The sequence below is a fragment of the Eriocheir sinensis genome, chromosome 21 (assembly GCF_024679095.1).
Source record: "Eriocheir sinensis breed Jianghai 21 chromosome 21, ASM2467909v1, whole genome shotgun sequence".
In the NCBI taxonomy this organism is placed as follows: domain Eukaryota; kingdom Metazoa; phylum Arthropoda; class Malacostraca; order Decapoda; family Varunidae; genus Eriocheir; species Eriocheir sinensis.
The window spans coordinates 3,517,482-3,539,254 of record NC_066529.1 but is presented as its reverse complement, the minus strand read 5'-3'; the positions used below and the strand labels follow the sequence as shown (position 1 = coordinate 3,539,254).

The 21,773-nt window shown below is 44.1% G+C and overlaps 1 protein-coding gene across 6 annotated transcripts in view; it reads left to right on the top strand.

The window, feature by feature from the left end:
• Window positions 1–21,773, top strand: part of LOC127001528 (dynein axonemal intermediate chain 1-like) — a 68,357-nt gene that overhangs the window by 16,355 nt on the left and 30,229 nt on the right. Inside the window, exon 1 of one of the 6 annotated variants that reach the window (XR_007755328.1) lies at window positions 8,813–8,851. The exons of the other annotated variants lie outside the window; for them this stretch is intronic. The gene's annotated coding sequence lies outside the window, so the exon portion shown is untranslated. Of the gene's footprint in view, window positions 1–8,812; window positions 8,852–21,773 lie in introns of those variants that run through there. 6 annotated transcript variants of the gene reach the window in all.

Sequence of the window (21,773 nt, the reverse complement as noted above, 5' to 3'; positions counted from 1 at the left end):
CTGACTCAAACATCTCTTTCTATCTTCTTCCTTCTCATCCTTTTCTTCCTCTTTTTTCTTCTCTTTCTTTTCCTCTTTCTCTTCCTTCTCTTCCTCTTCCTTCTCTATCTTCTTCCTTCTCTTTCTTTTCATCCTTTCCTCTGTTTTCTTCCTTCCTCTTCCTCTTCCTTCTCTATCTTCTTCCTCTTTTTTCTTCTTTCTTTTCCTCTTTCTCTTCCTTCTCTTCCTCTTCCTTCTCTATCTTCTTCCTTCTCTTTCTTTTCATCCTTTTCTTCCTCTGTTTTCTTCTCTTCCTTTTCCTCTTTCTCTTCCTTCTCTTCCTCTTCCTTCTCTATCTTCTTCCTTCTCTTTCTTTTCATCCTTTTCTTCCTCTGTTTTCTTCTCTTCCTTCTCTTCCTCTTCCTTCTCTATCTTCTTCCTTCTCTTTCTTTTCATCCTTCCTCTTTTTTCTTCTCTTCCTTTTCCTCTTTCTCTTCCTTCTCTTCCTCTTCCTTCTCTATCTTCTTCCTTCTCTTTCTTTTCATCCTTTTCTTCCTCTTTTTTCTTCTCTTCCTTTTCCTCTTTCTCTTCCTTCTCTATCTTCTTCCTTCTCTTTCTTTTCATCCTTTTCTTCCTCTGTTTTCTTCTCTTCCTTTTCCTCTTTCTCTTCCTTCTCTTCCTCTTCCTTCTCTATCTTATTACTTCTATTTCTTTACATCAATTTCTTCCTCTATTTTCTTCTCTTCCTTATATTCCTCTTCCTTCTATATCTTCTTCCTTCTCTTCCTTTTCTTCCTCTTTTTTCTTCTCTTCCTTTTCCTCTTCCTCTTCCTCTTCCTTCTCTATCTTCTTCCTTCTCTTTCTTTTCATCCTTTTCTTCCTCTGTTTTCTTCTCTTCCTTCTCTTCCTCTTCCTTCTCTATCTTCTTCCTTCTCTTTCTTTTCATCCTTCCTCTTTTTTCTTCTCTTCCTTTTCCTCTTTCTCTTCCTTCTCTTCCTCTTCCTTCTCTATCTTCTTCCTTCTCTTTCTTTTCATCCTTTTCTTCCTCTGTTTTCTTCTCTTCCTTCTCTTCCTCTTCCTTCTCTATCTTCTTCCTTCTCTTTCTTTTCATCTTTTTCTTCCTCTGTTTTCTTCTCTTCCTTCTCCTCTTTCTCTTCCTTCTCTTCCTCTTCCTTCTCTATCTTCTTCCTTCTCTTTCTTTTCATCCTTTTCTTCCTCTGTTTTCTTCTCTTCCTTCTCCTCTTTCTCTTCCTTCTCTTCCTCTTCCTTCTCTATCTTCTTCCTTCTCTTTCTTTTCATCCTTTTCTTCCTCTGTTTTCTTCTCTTCCTTCTCCTCTTTCTCTTCCTTCTCTTCCTCTTCCTTCTCTATCTTCTTCCTTCTCTACCTCTTCCTTCTCTATCTTCTTCCTTCTCTTTCTTTTCATCCTTTTCTTCCTCTGTTTTCTTCTCTTCCTTCTCCTCTTTCTCTTCCTTCTCTTCCTCTTCTTCCTCCTCCTCTTCCTCCTGTAGTGAATGGGTACCAGGTATTAATCGGGGGTTGTGTCCCGTCTCCTGGGATTTGTTCCCTTCTATAATTCCTTCCCCTTCTGTCTCTCTCCGGTATATGACCACAGATGTTGCGCCGACTAAACGAAACTTTCCAACTTTCCTCTTCCTCCTCATTTTCCTTATCCTCTTCCTTCTCTTCCTCTTGCTCCTCCTCCTCCTCCTCTTCCTCTTCCTCTTCTTCCTGCTCCTCCTCTTACCATTCTTTCTCTACTCTCTACTCTGCCATTCCGTCGTCCGTATATGCAGTATGGAGGTTTACAGTAGGGAGAGAGATGGTAGGAAAAGTTATAAAGGGTTACAGAGGGAAAGAGATGGTACTGTTGAAGGAAGGCTTTCAGAGGCGTAGGTTTATTACAGGTATAAGAAGGTCCTACCCAAGCTTACATAGACGTGGGTCGATATCAATAGGAGGGGGATAGATTTACGGCAGGAAGGGGTAGATTTATTACTGTGGAAGGGAGATCTATGGAGCAAAGTATATTGCGGGTAAAGAAAGGTACTGCAGAGGCTTACAGGGACGTGGTTTGATATCAGTAAAGTGAAGGATGATATTTAACAGGAGAGGGGAGGGAGATATTACTATTGAAGAAAGACTTATGAAGAAAGGAGAAGGCGGAGATATGTTGCAGGTAAAACAAGATAATACACAGGCTAACAGAGACATGGATAGATTTAAACAAGGGGAAGGAAGATGTACAGTAGTAGGGGATATACTTATTACTGTGGAAGGAAGACTTATGGAGACAAAGGTATATTATTAGGAAAGAGAGGTATTACAGAGGCTTACAGAGACATGGGTAGAGATCAGTAAAGTGAAGGAAGACATTTAACAGCAGAGAAGAGAGATATAATACTGGTGAAGGGAGACTTACGGAGACAAAGGTATATTATTAGGAAAGAGAGGTATTACAGAGGCTTACAGAGACATGGGTAGAGATCAGTAAAGTGAAGGAAAACATTTAACAGCGGAGAAGAGAGATATAATACTGGTGAAGGGAGACTTATGGAGATAAAGGTATATTACAGGTAAAAGAAGGTCCTACACAGGTTGACAGGGACATGGGTCAAGATCCGTGGTGTGGTGGTTAGCATGCCCAGACAGCTGTTACCCCTCCCTTTCGGGCCGGTCAATAAATGGGTAACTGGAAAAACCTGGGGAAACTGTGTTAATCCGACTGTCACATTGGCCCTGTGTCCCGATGCAATGGGCTCTTCCCACCACGGGCTCAACGGCCACACGCGATTATAGCGTGTGCCCCAAACTTTACCTTTACTTTCTATATAAACAACTATAACGGGTTAACAGCTGCACCAAACTGAAAGTAATTAACAGTGAAGTGTGTGTGTGTGTGTGTGTGTGTGTGTGTGTGTGTGTGTGTGTGTGTGTGTGTGTGTGTGTGTGTGTGTGTGTGTAATTTAATGAAGAAAAAAATACCGAACTTTCTTTTCGTTTATGCGTATACAATCACTGCCATTTCTTGGTGAGGGAAAGCCAGACATATACGGCTGTAAGACTCGTGAGACGTGGCCCCTTCCACTTCCTTATGAGCATACGCATACGTCACTGAATGGCGGAGAGATGTGTAAAGTTAAAGGCAGACGTACAGGGACGAGGGAGATCATGCAACGGACGAAGAAATGTATACAGAGATTGGAGTATTTTTTTTACAACAAAGGAGACAGCTCAAGGGCACAAAAAAAGGAAACTATAATAAAAAAAAGCCCGCTACTCGCTGCTCCTACAAAAAAGAATCAAAAGAGGTGGCCGAAAGATATGTTATAGGTAATGTACACAAGGATGGGCAAAGAGATATTAATTACAGGTGACTGAAATTATACACAGACGGTGAAAGAAAATATAGAAGTTTGGAAAAATCAGAATGCCTATAATCATTGTGTTCTCTTTAGCATACCTTCGTAAATCACGCTCAGTACGTAATTATCTCATTCTTGTGCTACATAATTATTTTCTACCAACGAGAGAGAGAGAGAGAGAGAGAGAGAGAGAGAGAGAGAGAGAGAGAGAGAGAGAGAGAGAGAGGTTGCATTACTAGTTAAACAAAATACAGACAAGGATATGAATATTTTTTGTGTCTTATTTCACACGCACACAAAAGTCGGCCTCCCCGCTGTGTGTGTGTGTGTGTGTGTGTGTGTGTGTGTGTGTGTGTGTGTGTGCGTGTGTGCGTGTGCATTGTAAAATATTTATATACATCATTTGGTTGCCTGAAGACAGTAATAGAACAGAAACTTGTGATTTTGCACTACTGGAGGTGAGGATGACTGTGGCGGTGGTGGTGGTGGTGGTGGTGATGGCGGTGGTGGTGGTGGTGGTGGTGGTGGTGGTGATGGCGGTGGTGGTGGTGGTGGTGGTGGTGGCGATGGTGGTTTTGGTGCATAATGACAGCAAATTGAGCCTCCTTGATTCTTTATATTTTTCCGCTTCCGCCTCCTCCTCCTCCTCCTCTTCTCCTCCTCCTCTTATTCCTCCTCACCCTCCCGTCTCCCTCTCCGTCTTTCTAAACCTCCTCCTCCTCCTCGTCCTACCCTTCCTTTTATCTTTATCTTTCTTGCTCCACTTCCTTCCGCTACTGCTTGCTTTTCCCTCTCTTCTTCCTTCTCTGATACCTCCACCTCCTCCTCCTCCTCTAACCTCTCTTTCTCCATTCTCTACTCTTCCTTCTCTCACCTTCTTTACTTCCTCTTCTCCCTCATTTCCTCCTAATCGACTTCGCATTTTCCCTTCCTTCCCTTTTCCTCTCTCTCCTCTCCTTCCTTCCTTCCTTTCGGTGGTAACAAAGTCGAGCTATTTTTCGCACTTCCTCAGCCCCCCGTGGTCAGTCCCTTCCTCTTGGGCCCCTCCTGGCGCAGTGGGGTCGTGATGTAGCTTCTCCGCGGGGCTGAGGGCGGAGCGGGGCGTGGCGAGGCGGAGGGGAGGTCCGCGGCAGTGTAATTCCTGCGTTGGTGAGCGGCGGTCGGTTCTTAGACAACTAAAACTCCTTATCTGTGGTGTACTAAGCCCCCACGTGGTGTTGAAACCCTTCCTCTGACGCCTCGATCACCACTTCATCCTCATCCGTGATTCCCTCAACGTTTTGCTCTCTCGCGCCCTCCTGCCGTGCACATGAAGTTCTTAAAGCAATTAGAACTCGTAACGGTAGTGTCCTAAGCCCTCCTATGGTGTTTAAACCCTCCCGCTGACGCCTCAACCCGCCATTAAGTCCCTATGCGTGACACGAGGGTTTTTTTCCGCATTCCTTTCGTGCATGTGGAATTCCTGTTTACGGGTCTCAACGACTGCATTTTCCAGACCGCACGTGGCGTAATAGACCATCACTAACGCCGCAACCCGCTGTTTAGTCCCTGGGAAGGATTACGTTGTTTTCATCTCGTGTCTTCCTTTCGTAAACGTGAATTTTTGGGGAGGGGTCTTGTGTCTTGTTCACGCTGTATGGAAATCTCTCTAACGCGTCAATCCACCACTTAGTCCTTCGGCAAGAGATCTTTTACTTTTTTTTTTCTCGGGGTCTCTTGTTTTCGTGTACGTGAAATTACTGGGTTGGGTCTTAGGCGTCTTCATATACTGTTGGTTCACGCCGTCCATAAATTCTCTAACCAACACTTCAATCCACCACTAAGTCCCTGTGCATGAAATCCTTGACCTTCGTATCTCTCATCATCTCCGTTCGTGTACCTAAAATTCCTGGGTCTAATCTCGGCATCAGGACCTACTGTTGCACCTGTCATACAAACTCTCAACTAACGCCTCTACCCCCTACTTAGGTCCTGGGCGTTATACCTCTGACGTGCCTACATCTCGTGATCTCCTTCCGTGTAGGTGAAATGCGTGGTTCTCGCCTCCCTGTTATCCTCACGCCACGACACACATGCTTGCTTGGCCGGGCGACTTTTGTTCCCCCGAGTTTTGAGTTGTCATGGCAACTGTGACGCTGCTTTTGCGTAAACACAGAAAGCATAGACCCTTGCCGTGCATTCGTGTACCCGGAGGCGAGGAAAGACACCCCGGCCTTTTAAACATCCAATTCACTAGCCAGATACTTTTGGCGAGAGTAAAAACGAGTAAAAAAAAATACTATCAAAAGATACAGTCGATAGTCTTCAGCCGCCGCGGTTAACTCAGTGAAGGCTGGAATAGAAGACGGGGTTGGTGGGCGACAAGGCAGCCATACCTATCCTCCCTTGTGCCCCAAAATACCTCCTAGACACTTTAGGAGAGAGTAAGAACGAAAAAATCTTAACCATCCAATGTTGGTCAATACTTGCGTCAGCTCGCCTTGGTTAACACTGAAAATTAATGGAGAATAGATGACGCATTTAATTACTCTCAAACCCCAGCCAGACATTTTTGGAGAGAGCCAGAATGAAATTAAAAAAGTCACTATTCAATGTTAAAGTCAATTTTCGCATCAGTCCGCCATGGTTTAACGCTTAACTTAACATCTGCTTAACTTCTTAGGAACAAAAAGGCCCGCTTCTAACCTACCTACCTTCTCTCGCCTCCTTTACTTCCTCCTCCTCCTCCTCCTCCTCCTCCTCCTTCTGCACTTCTTCCTCTTAATCGACTTTCGCCTTCCCGTTTTCCCTTCTTTTCCTTTTCCCATTCCTTCCCTTTTCCCCTTCCTTCCCTTTTCCCCTTCCTTCCCTTTTCCCGTTCCTTCCCTTTTCCCCTTCCTTCCCTTTTCCCCTTCCTTCCCTTTTCCCGTTCCTTCCCTTTTAACCTTCCTTCCCTTTTCCCCTTCCTTCCCTTTTCCCCTTCCTTCCCTTTTCCCGTTCCTTCCCTTTTCCCGTTCCTTCCCTTTTCCCCTTCCCTTTTCCCCTTCCTTCCCTTTTCCTTCTCTCTCTCCTTCCTTTCGGCGGTAACAAAGTCGAGAGCAAGAACTAATTAACGAAACAGAAAAGCCCCTGCCATTCACTAGTTAATACTCAACGTCAGATCATCATGGACGCTGAAATGAAATGGCGAAAAGGCGACCGTATCTATATTCATCTTTAAACGCCCCCAAACCTTCAGCCAGACACTTCAGGCGAGAGTAAGAACGCGGGAAAAAAAGCCAATACCGAAAGTTACGGCCAGTACTCACGCGTGTCGGGTTGCCGTGGTCAGCGGAGTGGGAGAAGGAAATCGGACACGGGGTGGGTGGACGATCAGGCAGTGGTGGTGGTGCTGGTGCTGGTCAAGGAGAGTGGTGGTGGTGGTGGTGGTGGTCAGTGTTGCCAAGGTCTCGGATTTCCAGCCCAATTTAGCTATTTTTATAAAGGCTTCGCTTGAATGATTTGGAAGTCGTGAGCGCCGGGTTTTCCACGGCATGACACATATTATTCATGTCTACGGATGTTCGTGTTTCTGCCTGACTTTAATTTATTAGACTCTGAGCCCATCTGCCGTCTGTATCTTTCCTCCGTTTCTGTTTTGCTCCTTAGATCTGAATTCATGACTGCTGTTGCATGTTACTGTATTGGCATCGTGCATGTTCTTGTTATCTTCATTATTATATTCATTCATCTCTCTCTCTCTCTCTCTCTCTCTCTCTCTCTCTCTCTCTCTCTCTCTCTCTCTCTCTCTCTCTCTCTGTATATATATATATATGTTAATTTTATGTAAGTCTATATTTAGATTCCGTGCAATGTATTGGGAAGTTGCGGGCTGCGGGTTTGTTTATCATAGATCACAGTTTTCTGTTTATCAGGTTCGGCTATAATATTTAGGTTCCGCGGGAAATATTAAGAGTCCCGAGTTGTGGGTATTTTGTAATAAGTAATACATTTGCTTATGCAAGCGAATTACCGGCTGCATATAGAGATCACCTCCTCTCATGTTGGGCTATTCTTGGGGGGCTGGTAAAATCTGCGGCGGATAACTGCAGCTTACATGACTTGGCAACCCTGGTGGTGGTGGTGGCGGTGGAAGAGGAGAGTGGTTGACCGCGCTTGCCTACCCTCTGCTGATACACGCGTCTGCTGTGGGCGGGAGCAGGTGTGGCGCTGCTGTCTGCTTGCTGGCACCTTAACGGCCTTAGCGGGTCACACACACCTGTCCAAAGGGGGTAACAGGTGTTGCCCCGAGGAGTCTGTATACGGTTACCTGTGACTTACCTGAGGACGAGGCCAGGAAGGAGCGATATGTCGTTTTATTCCGGTAAATTGCTTGGTTGTTGGTGTTGTGTTTGTTCCGTGTCGGTTTTGTTTGGCCCGAGTCTGTCCTGGGTTCGTGATCTTGTGTTTATTGGTGGGCGGATGTTATTTTATGGGTCATTCTCTCTCTCTCTCTCTCTCTCTCTCTCTCTCTCTCTCTCTCTCTCTCTCTCTCTCTCTCTCTCTCTCTCTCTCTCTCTCTCTCTCTCTCTCTCTCTCTCTCTCTCTCTCTCTCTCTCTCTCTCTCTCTCTCTCTCGTGGCTTTATGACTGCATGACTGTCTGTTTGTCTTGGGTCTGTCAGTCTGTCGTATGTCTGTGTCTGTTTGTTAGTAAGTCAGTGTACGTGTCTGTCTGTGTCTGTCTGTATCGGTATGTATGAATGTCTGTATGTACGTATTCGTGTGTGTGTGTTTGCATGTTTGTGTCTTGTCTGTTTGCCCGTTTGTTTGTCTCAATGTGTATGTATGTATGAATGAAATAGTGTGGGCATGTATAGATATCTACTTTAGTCTGTCAATCTCTGTCTGTCTCTTGATATATGTTCTCTTTTTTTTTCTTTCTCTCTTTCTTCTCTCGCATATTCTTGTCGTTTCAATACATGTAATCTTATAATTTTCTTGTTTTTAATCAGAATTTCCTTGCTGTTAATCTGTAGCTTCACTAACCATAATTTGAATATATGAGAAACATGTAAAAACTGAGATTCTTTACTTTACTTTCAAATTCATTATTTCCAAATGTTTACGTGTGCTTCCCTGTGTGTTTGTATATCATTAAGTGTGTGTGTGTGTGTGTGTGTGTGTGTGTGTGTGTGTGTGTGTGTGTGTGTGTGTGTGTGTGTGTGTGTGTGTGTGTGTGTGTGTGTGTGTGTGTGTGTGTGTCAGATTTGTAACCTATATAGTGTAAACAATGTGTAGCCAGTAAACCTATCTATCTAACTTATCTATCTTTATTTCTCTATCTCTTTCTCTATATTTTTTTGTTTTATTCTTCCCATCGTTCATTTTTTTACTATATGCATCAACTGTGTGTGTGTGTGTGTGTGTGTGTGTGTGTGTGTGTGTGTGTGTGTGTGTGTGTGTGTACTCAGCGACTCGTGTTCTCTGCTTGTAGACAGAGGCGGGCGCAGGATGAGGAACCTCCGGGGCTTCGTTGGGATGGTGAAGAAGGTACTGAGTGTTCCGTTTGTTGTGTCTTGTGTGTGGTGGTGGTGGTGGTGGTGGTAATGAAGGCTTCCAAATGGCAACCAACAAAAAGAAAGAGCAAAACAACACCAACATTTATATACACATGCATTTCACACCCACAACCTTATACTTTCCCATTTCACTTTCACACCTCATCACTTCATCACTCCCTCACCCCACACCCTCAACCCTACTTTACCCCTTTACTTCTTCACCCCAAGCACTCACCCCGCTCTCCCCCTTCACCTCCTCACCCTTACTAACTGCCTGTGCCTTAACTACCTCACCCATGCTCCCTCCCACCTCCCCCGTATACCGACCATACACCCACAGTAACGTTGGGGATGAGGATGAGAATATCGAAGTGTTCAACAAGAGAGGGACGGAAGAATAGTTAGTAATATGACGGAAAAGGGAAACAAAGTAAGGGATAAATAAGAAGGGAAGGGGCAGATAGGGGAGCAGGGTATAGGCTGTGTTGGGAAGGGGATGGGAGGGAAGGCAAGCAGAATCACTCACTCTTTCTCTTTGCAAACATGTAAGATAAACAGGTAAAGCTAGAAGACAGAGTGGAAGGAAAAAGAGCAAGTACTAAGGAAACAAGGCATAGGCTGGGGAAGTTAGAAAAGGAGAGGAGAGAGAGAAAATAGTTCCCTGTCTCTTCCTCGAAAACCACAAAGTAAAAAAATGAGAGGAAGGGAAATTAGCAGGTAGGGAAGCAGTGTATTGGCTTGCGTCAAGGAGAATGGGAAGGAGGAAGGTAAACACAGTAATAATCGTCTCTTCGCAAACATGTATAAACAGGAAAACGATAGAAGACTGAATAGAAGGAAGAGGAGCAGGGAGGAAAACAGAGATCAGGAGAATGGAAGGGGACACGAAGGCAAAAAGGATAATCATTCACCATCTCCTCTTCGCAAACTTGTAATATAAACAGGACAAAATATAGAAGAAAAAAAGGAAAAAAAGAGGAGTAGAGGGGACAGGAGCAAGCAGGAGAACAGGAGTAAGGAGAATGGAATAGGAAAGGAAGGGAAACATAATCACTCTTCATCTCTACGTAAACAGGAAAAAAAATTAGAAGGAAAGAAGGAAAAAGAAGAGTAGAAGAGAGAGAACCAGGTAGGAAAACAGGAGTAAGGAGAATGGAATAGGAAAGGAAGGGAAACATAATCACTCTTCATCTCCTCTACGTAAACAGGAAAAAAAATAGAAGGAAAGAAGGAAAAAGAAGAGTAGAAGGGAGAGAACCAGGTCGGAAAACAGGGGTAAGGAGAATGGCAAGGGAAGAGAAAGGCAAACACAATAGTCACTCACCATCTCTTCGCAAACTTGTACTATAAAAAGGAGATAGATAACTGAAGGAAAGAGAAGAGTAGAAGGGGAAGGAGAAGGTAGAAGAACAGAAGTAAGGAGAATATAAGAGGATAAGAAGGCAAAAAAGATAATTACACTCTATCTCCTCGTCTCAAACTCGTACTATAAACATGAAAAAAAGAAGAAGAGTAAAATGGGGGGAGCAGGGAGGAGAAGAGTAGTAAGTAGAAGAGAAGGAGATAAGAAGGCAAAAAAGATAATTACACTCTATCTCCTCTACCTCCTCGGGCGCCGCATCTAATCAAGTCTATCATTGTTATTACCCCGTTCCGTGTCTGGGGGTCATTAGCTCGGAGTCCGTCGTATTATGCGCAGTTTTCCCCGACGAGCCGCGTTAATGAATGCATAATGACCGGGAGAAGATGCCCCGAAGCCCTTTTTCTCGACCTGGTGGAATGAGCAACGATGAGGGCTTCTCAGTGCCACCCAACACAAAGAAAGACTAGAGCGAGGCCAACACACGCTTATACATTCATTCAACACCCTGGTTCATATACATTTCCCCTTTACCTACTGACACTAACTCACTCACTAACAGACTAACATTCTTACGAACACTTATCAACACACTTATTAACACACTAACAGTTACTGACATTTACCATATAACACAGTAACTAACCACGACCTAACTGATTTCCCCCGCCCGATTTCCCCCAACCTCCCCACATATACCTGCCATACACCCACGATAAGGCTGACAATGAGGTTGAGCAGGAAAACAAAGCAAAGTTGCCAGCGGATCTTCCTCCTCAGAACATTGCATTTATCGATGTCAGACCCAAAACTGTCGTACCCACAAAAATAACGATAATCAAAGCTAGTGTTGCAAGTGTTAAGTACTGTTCTTTATGTTTTTAACCGCTCTAGTAACGCTGATCAAGAAAGGCATCGTTGTGGTTCCCCCTCCTCGCTCGCTCTGAAGGCCGAAGCAGCGCGCGCCGAATCCTCCTTCGTGTTGGGCGTCTTTGTTTTCCTCGTGGTTCGGGAACGATTATTAATAGGATTTCCAAATGAGAGTATAATGGTTTCCAGCGATGCGGTCACGTGAGCCACAATAGTATAGTCTCATTATTTGCTTAGTTTTGTATATAATCTTTCTGGTTCTTTTATGATCTTGTATTATCCTTGTTTATTGACCTACTATATAGCTTACTTATTTTATTCTTTTTCTTTGTTTGTCTTATCTCTTTCTGTTTTCCTTTTTCTTTATTTCCTTCTAGTTTACTTTTTTTTTTTTTAGACTTTTACCTTATTTCCCTCTAGCTTACTTTTTTCTTTCATTTTCCTTTTCTCTTTGTTTTCCTTTTTTCTTTATTTCCTTCTTTCTTACTCTTTTTCTCCTCTTTTTTAGTTTCATTCATCTGTTTGCCTTTTCATTAATTCCTTCTAACTTACTTATCTTCCTTTTTTCTTCATGTTATCTTTTTTTTTCTTTTTCTCATTTTCTGATTTCTTTTTTTAATTCTTCCCTTGCTATTTTTTTCTGGCTCTTTTGTTATCTTGTATTAGCCTTGTCTATTATCCTGCTAGCTTACTTATTTTTTCTTCCTGTTCTCTATCGTTATTTTTTTCTTTATTTCATTTTCTGTTGATCTTTTTCCTTATGTCCTTACTATTTTTCTCTCTCTGGTTCCTTTGTTATCTTGTATTATTCTTTATTGTCCAATTAGCCTACTTATTTTCTATTTTCTCCTTTTGTTTTTCTATTGTATTTCTTTTCTCTCATATTCGGTCTACCATTTTTCCTTTTTTTCTGATTCATTACCTTTCAACTTCTTAATTTTTATCCCATTTTCTTTTTCGGCATCATTTTATCCCATTTTCTTTTTCGGCATCATTTTATCCCATTTTCTCTTTCGGCAACAATTTATCCCATTTTCTTTTTCGGCATCATTTTATCCCATTTTCTTTTTCGGCAGCATTTTATCCCATTTTCTTTTTCGGCAACATTTTATCCCATTTTCTTTTTCGGCAGCATTTTATCCCATTTTCTTTTTCGGCATCTTTTTTTATCCCATTTTCTTTTTCGGCATCATTTTATCCCATTTCTCTTTCATCAAGAATATATCCATTTTCATCCCATTTTCTTTTCGGCATCATTTTATCCATTTTCTCTTTCGGCATCATTTTACGCATTTCTCTTTCGGCACCCATTTATCCCATTTTCATTTTCGGCATCACGCTTCTTCATCTTCATGTGCAGGTGCCGTGACCTTGGACCTTTAAGCCTCTAGCCATGGAATTTACCCTGCGTGCCAGTGTTCGTGACCCCGGTAATGTCGGGTCTCGCCTGACGCATCGCTGCCTCTCGCTGGCCCACTCGAGGACAGACTCGCCCGTCACGCGACCCGCCGAAACTCGACCCGCGGCGACTTGTAGAACAGCGGGGATGCCGGCGGAGGGGGCGACAGCTGGCAGATGCTCGCTGTCGTCGCTAGGTGAACAGGTCTTCCAGCGAGCTCGGATTGTTGTTGCAGATACTTGGAGAGAAGGCAGTGGGTAGAAACGTTTGAGTAATGGGGTAATGTTATCTATCTATCTATCTATCTGTCTATCTATCTCCATTTTTAATCAAGCTCATCTCCATGCTGTCCACCTTAATAATGCAAGAGTCAACAAGCATCTTCACTCTTACATCCCTTTCATTGATCATCTCTGTAACAACCCTCTATCTACTGCATATTCTAGTCCTTCCAATGCCTTCAACCCCTTCAAAAGACGAGGGGGTGTAGTTATCAATGCGCCTCTGGAATAAAAGTAGATTACTCCCTTATTTTTTTTGGGGGGTGGAGGGGGGCGCGACCTCTGTATTCCTTTGAGCTCAGCGTGTGGGCAGTCTTTTTCTTCTACAATTTTGGAGTGCCTGGGTCTGTCTCCCTTCTATAAAACTAGCTATCTGTATCACCATTTTCCTTCACCCCAAAAAAGAGGTCACGTTGGTAAAAAGGTCACGTTGTAAATAGGGTCACGTTTAAAAAAGGTCACGCTGAAAAAGTCCCGTTTAATAAAAGGTAACGCTGAAAAAATGGTCATGTTGAAAAGTCCCGTTGAGTAAAAGGTCACGTTGGAAAAAGGTTACGTTGAATAAGGTCACGTTGAAGGAAAAGGTCACTTTGAAAAAAGGTCATGTGAACATCGATCTGCTCCTCTTCGGACTCAGAGTTTTCATATCATAAATCCGAACATTATGTCTCTGCAATCAGCCCTGAATTCTCATCCTCTTTCTCCTCCTCCTCCCTCTCCCCTTCCCTCCTCCTCCTCCTCCTCTTCCTTTGTCTCTCCTGATCCTTCCCCTTTCCTTTCCATCCCTCCGATTCATCAAAAAACTTTCTTCTTTCCCTTTTTTATCTTTCCTCCCTCTTATCTTGCCCTTTTTCCTTCCTTCCTCACTTTACTAAGCCTTCTGCTCTCTCTACTCTTCCTTACCTCTCTACTCCTCTACTCTACTCCTTCCCTACCCACCTTCCTCCTTATCACAGCCTTTTTTTCCCTTCTTCTCTTTCTCTCTTATCTTGCCCTTCTTCCTTCCCTCCTCCCTTTGCTAAACCTTCTACGCCCTCACTCTTCCTTACCTCCCTCACTCTACTCCTTCCCTACCCTCCTTCCCCCTTATCAAAGCCTTTTTCTTCCATTAATTCTTCTCTTTCTCTCCCATCTTGTCCCTTCCCTCCATCCTTCCTTATCAAACCCAGTCGGCTCCCAGTCCACTCAGCTGTCTATCCTCTCTTTCGGCCTTTTTTCTTCCCTTCTCTTTCCTTCTCATCTTGTCCCTTCCTTATCAAACCCATTCGGCGCCCAATCCTCTCAGCTGTCCATCCTCTCTTTCGGCCTTTTTTTCCTCCCTTCTCTTTCCTTCTCATCTTGTCCCTTCCTTCTATTCTTACTTATCAAATCCAGTCGTAGGCTAGCCCAGTCACCATCTCATCTTCCCTTTCGGTTTGGTCAATAAATGGGTACCTGGGGAAACGTGGGGAAAGTAAACTGTGGTAACCCAGATGACACACTTAACCTATGACCTCTATACCTATTTTTTCCCTCTATATTGAATCTTCTGTCGTCTGTACTTTATCTACCTCACCCTGCTCGACCTATTCTTCCTTCATACTCAGAGGTCGTTGTCCCCTCACCCCCCTTCCTCCCCCTACAACTCCCCTCTTCCTTCCCCTTCAACTCCCCTCTTCCTTCCCCTTCCTTTGTCCCTTCCCTATTCATGCTCCCTTTGCCCCCTCTCCCTGCCTCTTCCGCCCCTTCGTTCACCTTCCTTTCCTTTCCACTCCATCGATACTTCCTCCTCTGTCCTTTGTCCTCATCTCTTTTGTTATTCTTTTTTTTGGTTCCTTTTTTTCTTGTGTTCCTGTCTTTGTTTCGTCTCTTCGATTCTTATTTTTCTTCCTCGTGAACTTATCTTGATGTTCTTTTTTTTCCTGGTATTTTTTTTTCGTGTACCTTATATAGTTTTCTTTGCCGAATAAGCCATCTGTTATTATTATTATTATTATTATTATTATTATTATTATTATTATTATTATTATTATTATTATTATTATTAGTATTAGTATTCATTTTCATTATCCAACACTTGTTCTTTTAGCTTTTTTTCCTTTTCTTTCCTTTTCTAAATCTCTCCTTCCTCTCTCCTTCCCTTTCTTCCTTCGTTTTTTACATGCTTACATATTTTTATTCCTTGCTTCTCTTTTCTTCTCTTCGCCTCATTACTTCTATCCTGCATTCATTCTTTCATTCCTTGTCTATTTTCTTCCTCCTATTTTCTTCGTTTTTTTCTCTTCTCCCTTTTCTCCCTTCGGCTCTCTCCTCGTCTTCCATCTTCCCTTTTTTTGCCTCCTTCACCTCATTGGTCATTCACTTCGGTTGGTCTCTAATTTAATTTTTTTCCTCGTGTTTCTTCTTTCCTGTCTCTCATTTATCCTTCACCACCTCTCCCTCCCTTTCTCATTTCCTTTCCGACTCCTCGTTGACTTCCTTAAAATTTCTTTCTTTTGCCTTTCTCTTTCTTCCTGTCTTCCTCCTGTTCTTGTTTCTCCTTCCTTCTTCCTTGCCCTTTCTTCCTCTCCATCACGCATTCTTCCCTGATTCTCTCCCCCTTGGCTTCCTCTCTTCTTCCTTCTGCCTCCCCTCTTCTCCTTTCTTCTGCTTTCCTCTTTTTCGCCTTCTCCTGCACCTCCTCCTCCTCCCGTTTCCCTTCTTCGCCATCACCATTTCCTCGTTGGTTCTTTCCCTTGGCTTCCCCCTTCCATTTTCGTCTTCTCTTGCTCTCCTCTCTCTTCCCTTCTTCCCTTCATCCCTTCCTCCCCTTCGCTAAGCCTCTCCTTTGGTTTTCTTTTCTTCCTTTTGCTTCCTTCTCCCTTGCGTTCTTCTTCCCTTGCTCCTCTTCCCTTCTTCCCTTCATCCCTTCCTCCCCTTCGCTGAGCCTCTCCTTTGGCTTTCCTCCCTTTCTTTTGCTTTCTTCTCCCTTGTCTTCTTCCCTTGCTCCTCCTCTCGCCTCCCTCCTTCGCCATGCAACCTCCGTGTCAGGCCTGAGTTAGGTGGAGCATTATCTGGGCTTCGTACGGGCTCCACACTCCATCTTCAGGGCGTGGACTTAAGCCTTCCCTCCGCCTTGTCTTTACTTCCAGGCACGGCAACAAGGGGCGTCGTTTGGCTGATTTATTTTCCTGTTTTTTTGCTTTTTATCTCGTTTAATTACTTTGTGTTTTGGACGTGTGTGTGTGTGTGTGTGTGTGTGTGTGTGTGTGTGTGTGTGTGTGTGTGTGTGTGTGTGTGTGTGTGTTTCTTATGGTTGAAATTCCACCACAACAAAAGGGCGTGTTTCTTTTTTTTATTTCTTTTTAATCACTGTCTGGGTTTTTGTTTACTGTCTGTCTGTCTGTTTCTCTCTCTCTCTCTCTCTCTCTCTCTCTCTCTCTCTCTCTCTCTCTCTCTCTCTCTCTCTCTCTCTCTCTCTCTCTCTCTCTCTCTCTCTCTCTCTCTCTCTCTCTCTCTCTCTCTCTCTCTCTCTCTCTCTCTCTCTCTCTCTCTCTCTCTCTCTCTCTCTCTCTCTCTCTCTCTTGGAGGAGGAGGAGGAGGAGGAGGAGGAAAGAAAAGTAGGAATGAAAAAAGAAGAAAATGTCGGAGGAAGAAAAGGAAGGAGGATGAGGGAGACGAGGAGGAGAAGGAGGAAGAGAAAAAAAAAAAAAAGCAAGAAAAAGTAAAAAAAAAAAAAAAACTATCATAAGAGAAGTAGATAATAAAAGAGTAACAAAGAAAGGAAGGGGGAGTAAAAGCAAGCAGGAGAAGTAGAAGCAAGCAGGAGAAGTAGGAGAAGCATGAGAGTAGAAGTAGGTAGCGGCGGGTAAAACGGGCAGGCAGTCACGTAAGCAGGCAGGAGGAAGAAGAGGGGGAGGAGGAGGAGGAGGAGGAGGAGGAGGATACCTACGTCACACAGCCTCTTAACTTTTTTTTCTCCTTTATCTTTTTCGCATTTTTTTTTTTCAGTCTGATGGAATGTTTCTTTTTATTTTTTTTCGCTTGCATTTTTTAGCTCATTTTTCTTCCTTTTCTTTTTCTCCCTCCCTTCCTTCCATTTTTTCAGGGTATTCTTTTTTTTTTCATCTTGATCTTTCTTTTTTTTTCGCATTTTCATTTTTATTTTTTTCAGTCTTATGGAATGTTTTTTTTCATCTTTTCTATTCCTACATTTTTTTTTTACATATTTACTCATTTTTCTTCTTTTTCCTTTTTCTCCCTCTCTTTCTTTCTTCCATTTTTCCAGGCAAATGGATAAGACAAGGTAGATAGACAAGTAGGTGGGTAAGTTAGGTAAGGTAAGGCAAGGGATGCAGGTAGGTGGGTAAGGCAGGTGGGTGAGGCGGGTAAGGTAAGTCCAGGTAGGCGTAGGTGGGTAAGGCAGGTAGGTGGGTATGGTAGGTAAGGTAAGGTAAGGCAGGCAGGTAGGTGGGTAAGGCAGGTAAGTGAGTAAGGTACGTAAGGTAAGGTAAGGCAGGCAGGTAGGTGGGTATGGCAGGTAAGGTAAGGTAAGGCAGGCAGGAAGGTGGGTAAGGTTGGTAAGGTAAGGCAGGTAGGTAGGTGGGTATGGTAGGTAATGTAAGGTAAGGCTGGAAGGTAGGTGGGTAAGGCAGGTAAGGCAAGGGAGGCAGGTAAGGCAAGGCAAGGTAGGTGGGTAAGGCAGGTAAGGCAAGGGAGGCAGGTAAGGTAAGGCAAGGTAGGTGGGTAAGGTAGGTAAGACAAGGCAAGGGAGGCAGGTAAGGTAAGGCAAGGTAGGTGGGTAAGGCAGGTAGGTGGGTAAGGCAGGTAAGGTAAGGCAAGGGAGGCAGGTAAGGTAAGGCAAGGTGTGATCTCCCATGCCCCGCCTCCTGCTGCGCCGCCTCGGGGGTCGTCGCCAGACTGTTGGTAATTGGCGGGAAGGAGGGCGAGGTGGGATTGGGTTTTATCGATTTACCATTCTCTCTCTCTCTCTCTCTCTCTCTCTCTCTCTCTCTCTCTCTCTCTCTCTCTCTCTCTCTCTCTCTCTCTCTCTCTCTCTCTCTCTCTCTCTCTCTCTCTCTCTCTCCCCACCCCCCCGTGTTGATCGCGTGGGCGTGAGTCGTATTAGTCTGTTGCATGAGGAGGAGGAGGAGGAGGAGGAGGAGGAGGAGGAGGAGGAGGAGGAGGAGGAGGGGGAAAATGAAGTGAAATAGTAAGAGGAAAAATATTTAAAATTTAGAAAACCAGGAGGAGAAAAATTATACAAGAACGAAGAGGAGAAGCAGAAGGAAAAGGAGAAATGAAAGAGGAGGAGAAGGAGGAGGGGAAAGAAGAGAAGGAGGGGGAGGAGGAGGAAGAGGAAGAGGAAGATTAGTATAATTATTAGTAAGTTTGTTTCCTCACTTATTTTTTGCTGCCCTTGAGCTGTTTCCTTTACTATAAAAAAATAGGAAGAAGAAAAGGATGAATAATAACAGTAATAAAAAGAAGCACTACCACCATGCAAACAACAACAAAAACAACAGTAATAAAAACAATCAACCCGTACCACCACCACCACCACCGCCATCTTTGTGTCACCTGTGCTATTTTTGGGTCACTCACTCTACTTGTAAAATCTATGTCTGTTCTTACCTCACCGCGCGTCTTGTCACCTCTGTAAGCCTTCACTATCCACTAGAGGCGAGGTATACAATCACCTCTAATCCGCTTACCCACCCCGCCAGTCCACCGCCCCATCAGGTTAAGCTCAGCATGTCGAGTGTTCGCGTGTGCCATGTGTTCGCCTCGCTGGGTCCCGTCACGATATGTTTTACTGAGTTAGTTCACACACTTTCGCCTCTTGTAGCTGTTTTGTGTATTTTTATTTTCTTGGTGTCTCTTAATTTTTGTTTGTTTCCGCATTTCTATCTTTTTTTTTTCTTTTCCGATCTGATTGAATGTTTTTTTTTAATTTTTTTTTTATTCCTTCGTTTTTTTTCGTATTTTTCTTTCTATTTCTTCGTTTTTTCTCCCCCTCTTCCTCTCTTCCATCTTTCCATCCATCCATCTATCATACCTTCCTTCCTATAATTTTTTCCTTTCACTTTTTTTTCTTTATCTCTCTCTCTCTCTCTCTCTCTCTCTCTCTCTCTCTCTCTCTCTCTCTCTCTCTCTCTCTCTCTCTCTCTCTCTCTCTCTCTCTCTCTCTCTCTCTCTCTCTCAGATGAAACAGATTTTTTTCTTTTTTTTTCTTTTTTTTTCTATTAAGGCTCATGTGATTTTTTTCCTCTCACGTAATTTTTTTTTTTGTTCCGCGTCACCTGTGTATCACCTGTGTGTGTGTGTGTTGCTTTGCTGTGTGTTGATCGTTGGTCCTGTATGTTAATAACTGGCGGGACTTTGGGAACACCTGTCACCTCGCTGTGATATTGTTATTCTTTCTTTTTTTTGTCTTCACGTGCTCAGTAAAGTTATTAAATGTTTTTGTTGTGATTTTGGGCTCGTCTGCTTTGTCTCCTTGTGTGATATGTTGTCTGTGAATTCATTTTTTATAGTTTTTTTCTTACTGAAGTTACCGGACTGACGCCATAGGGTGCAGTAAATAAGCCAAAACAACAACAACAACAACAACAACAACAACAACAACGCAAAACACCCAACACACACACACACACACACACACACACACACACACACACACACACACACACACACACACACACACACACACACCTGTCTGAGCTCCAGTTTAGACCAGCACATACTTTATTTTCTCCTGGTCTTCCGCCGCCACCGATCATTCAACACCGCCGTCCATCAGCTGGGAGGCGCCGGTGGCCAGGTGATGCATGACATAACAACGGCAGACCAACTCTTTGACCCTTTTATTATCAGCAGGGCAATAAAACCACTCACGCATCCCGCTCTTCTGTTTCGGTACTAATCTAATCTCGGCGTGGATTCCCGCACGTACACCTGCAACCAGTGTGTGCAACGGCGTGCTAGTAAATTGTGACTATCACCCCGTGGAGTGTAGCGAGCGAAAGACAATTATCTCGCGTGTTGTTGAGGCCGCTTCTTCTGATTGTATAACTGGAAAGAGGGTGAGAGAAGTTGTATCTACTCTTGTGGCGCTAACACTCATATTATCAAACGTTTGGTGCTCTTGTGACGAACGTTTTATAATGCCAGAGAGGAGCTACCACGGTTGTCATGAGTGTTTTCCCCGTTCACAGTGCGGAAGCCTTGCAAAACTACCACCAGGGTCGTGAAGCCACCCATGGAAACCTCTACAACTTCTGCGAGAGCCTTGTGAGATAGACAGACTAAGCCTTCGAAGAGTTTATTATATGAACTAACACTCTTGTAATGTCTCTAATGGTGAGGTAACCGTGGAGAGAGCGAGCGAAGGACTATATCCCCGCGTGGTGTAGCTAAAGAGAGGGCGAGGAAGTCTATGTTTCCGTGTGGTGTTGAGGTGGCGCTAAAACTCTTATAATGCCTCTCATGGTGATATAGCCGTGGAGAGGGCAAGCTAAAGACTACATCCCCGCGTGGTGTTGAGGCCCCAGCTACACTTCTCATGGTGTAGCTGTAGAGAGGGAGAGAGAGTGTATTCCCGTTTGGTGTGGAGGCTCCTGCGAAGTCTCCATGATGGTGAGGCCGCCGCTGTTCCCGATGGGCGGTGGCGATGGTGCTGGCGCGCCCGCCCCGAGGATGCTGCTTCGTCTCGGCTCAAAGTTCCGCTCACGGCGCCGGGATGACTTCTTCAGCGACGACACGGACAGTCAGGTGAGTGCGTGTGTGCGTGTGTCCTCCGCGCGGCAAGCAGGCGAGGACGGTGACGCCAGCTTTTTCCTACAGCAAGGGAGGCAGCTTGAGGGCAAAACACAAAAACAGCAACAAAAAATCCCACTAGACGCTGCTCCAAGAAAAGAAAAAAAGAACGAGGAGCCAGAAGAGAGGTCAGTTTCGGGTGTTACTAAGAAAACGCTGGTATAAAAAGGCTACGAGGAAAAGAAGTTAAAAGGACGGGACCAGGAACCGCACTTGTTGCATGAGGATAATAGACGTAAAGAAACGTGTGCGAGAGGCGGTCGATGCAAGGAAAAGAGATCGGACTTAGCAGTTCCAAAAATATTCGAGGGGGACAGCAACGTTGCCAGATTGTCTTACTCAGCCTCTTATATTTACCGACTTCCGACCCCAAAACCGTCTCGTGGACCCCAATAAGGAGATTCACTTATAAATATCGTTAAAGTAGTTAACTCCTGATGCTTCTTGGCAATAGTTAGGCGTCAGAAATCGGTAAATACAATGCTCTGAGTACGATAATTTGGCAACGGTGGGGGACAGTGTCATTATGGAGACTGCAAAAAATAAGAGAATAGAGTTAAGGAAAAAAAAGTCAGGGATCGAGAGGGCGAGTGTCATTACGGAAACTCCAAAAAATAATGGAAAAGAATTAAGAAGAAAAAAGACAGTAATATGAAAACACGTTATATACACCATAAAACAAAGGACTATTATTTACATGGAGACTACAACGGATAAAAAAAAAAAAAAACAGTGGCACAGGCTCATGCTCTTCACATATTCTTTTTTTTATATTTTTTTCTTCTCGTGTGTTTTGAGCGGCCCAGTGGTGCATGATTATTGAGTGGAGGTGTGGGTGGGTGTGCGTGGATGGGTGTGGCAGCCTGGCGTGAGTGGGCGGAGGAGGAGGAGGAGGAAAAAGAAGAGAGGGAATAGGAAGGGTAGGAGGAGGAGGAGGAGGGAAGCGCCCTGTATACCCCTTCGAGAATGCCGTTGAATGTGGGAGCCAGAGAAGGTCAGAGGTTGGGGGAAGGAAGGTCAAAGAGGCAAAGAAGAAGAAGAGGAGGAAAAGTGATGAGACGGAGAAGGTCAGAGTTTAGGAGGGCGGGAAGGTCAAGAGCAGCGGTCAGGAGTGTTCGACATCCTGCGACGCTGAAGGACGAAGGATTGTTGGAGGATTCTTGCGTCACTGAGATCCTTCATTGCGACGTTAGAGATTGAGATGAAGACATGACAGAACGGTGTA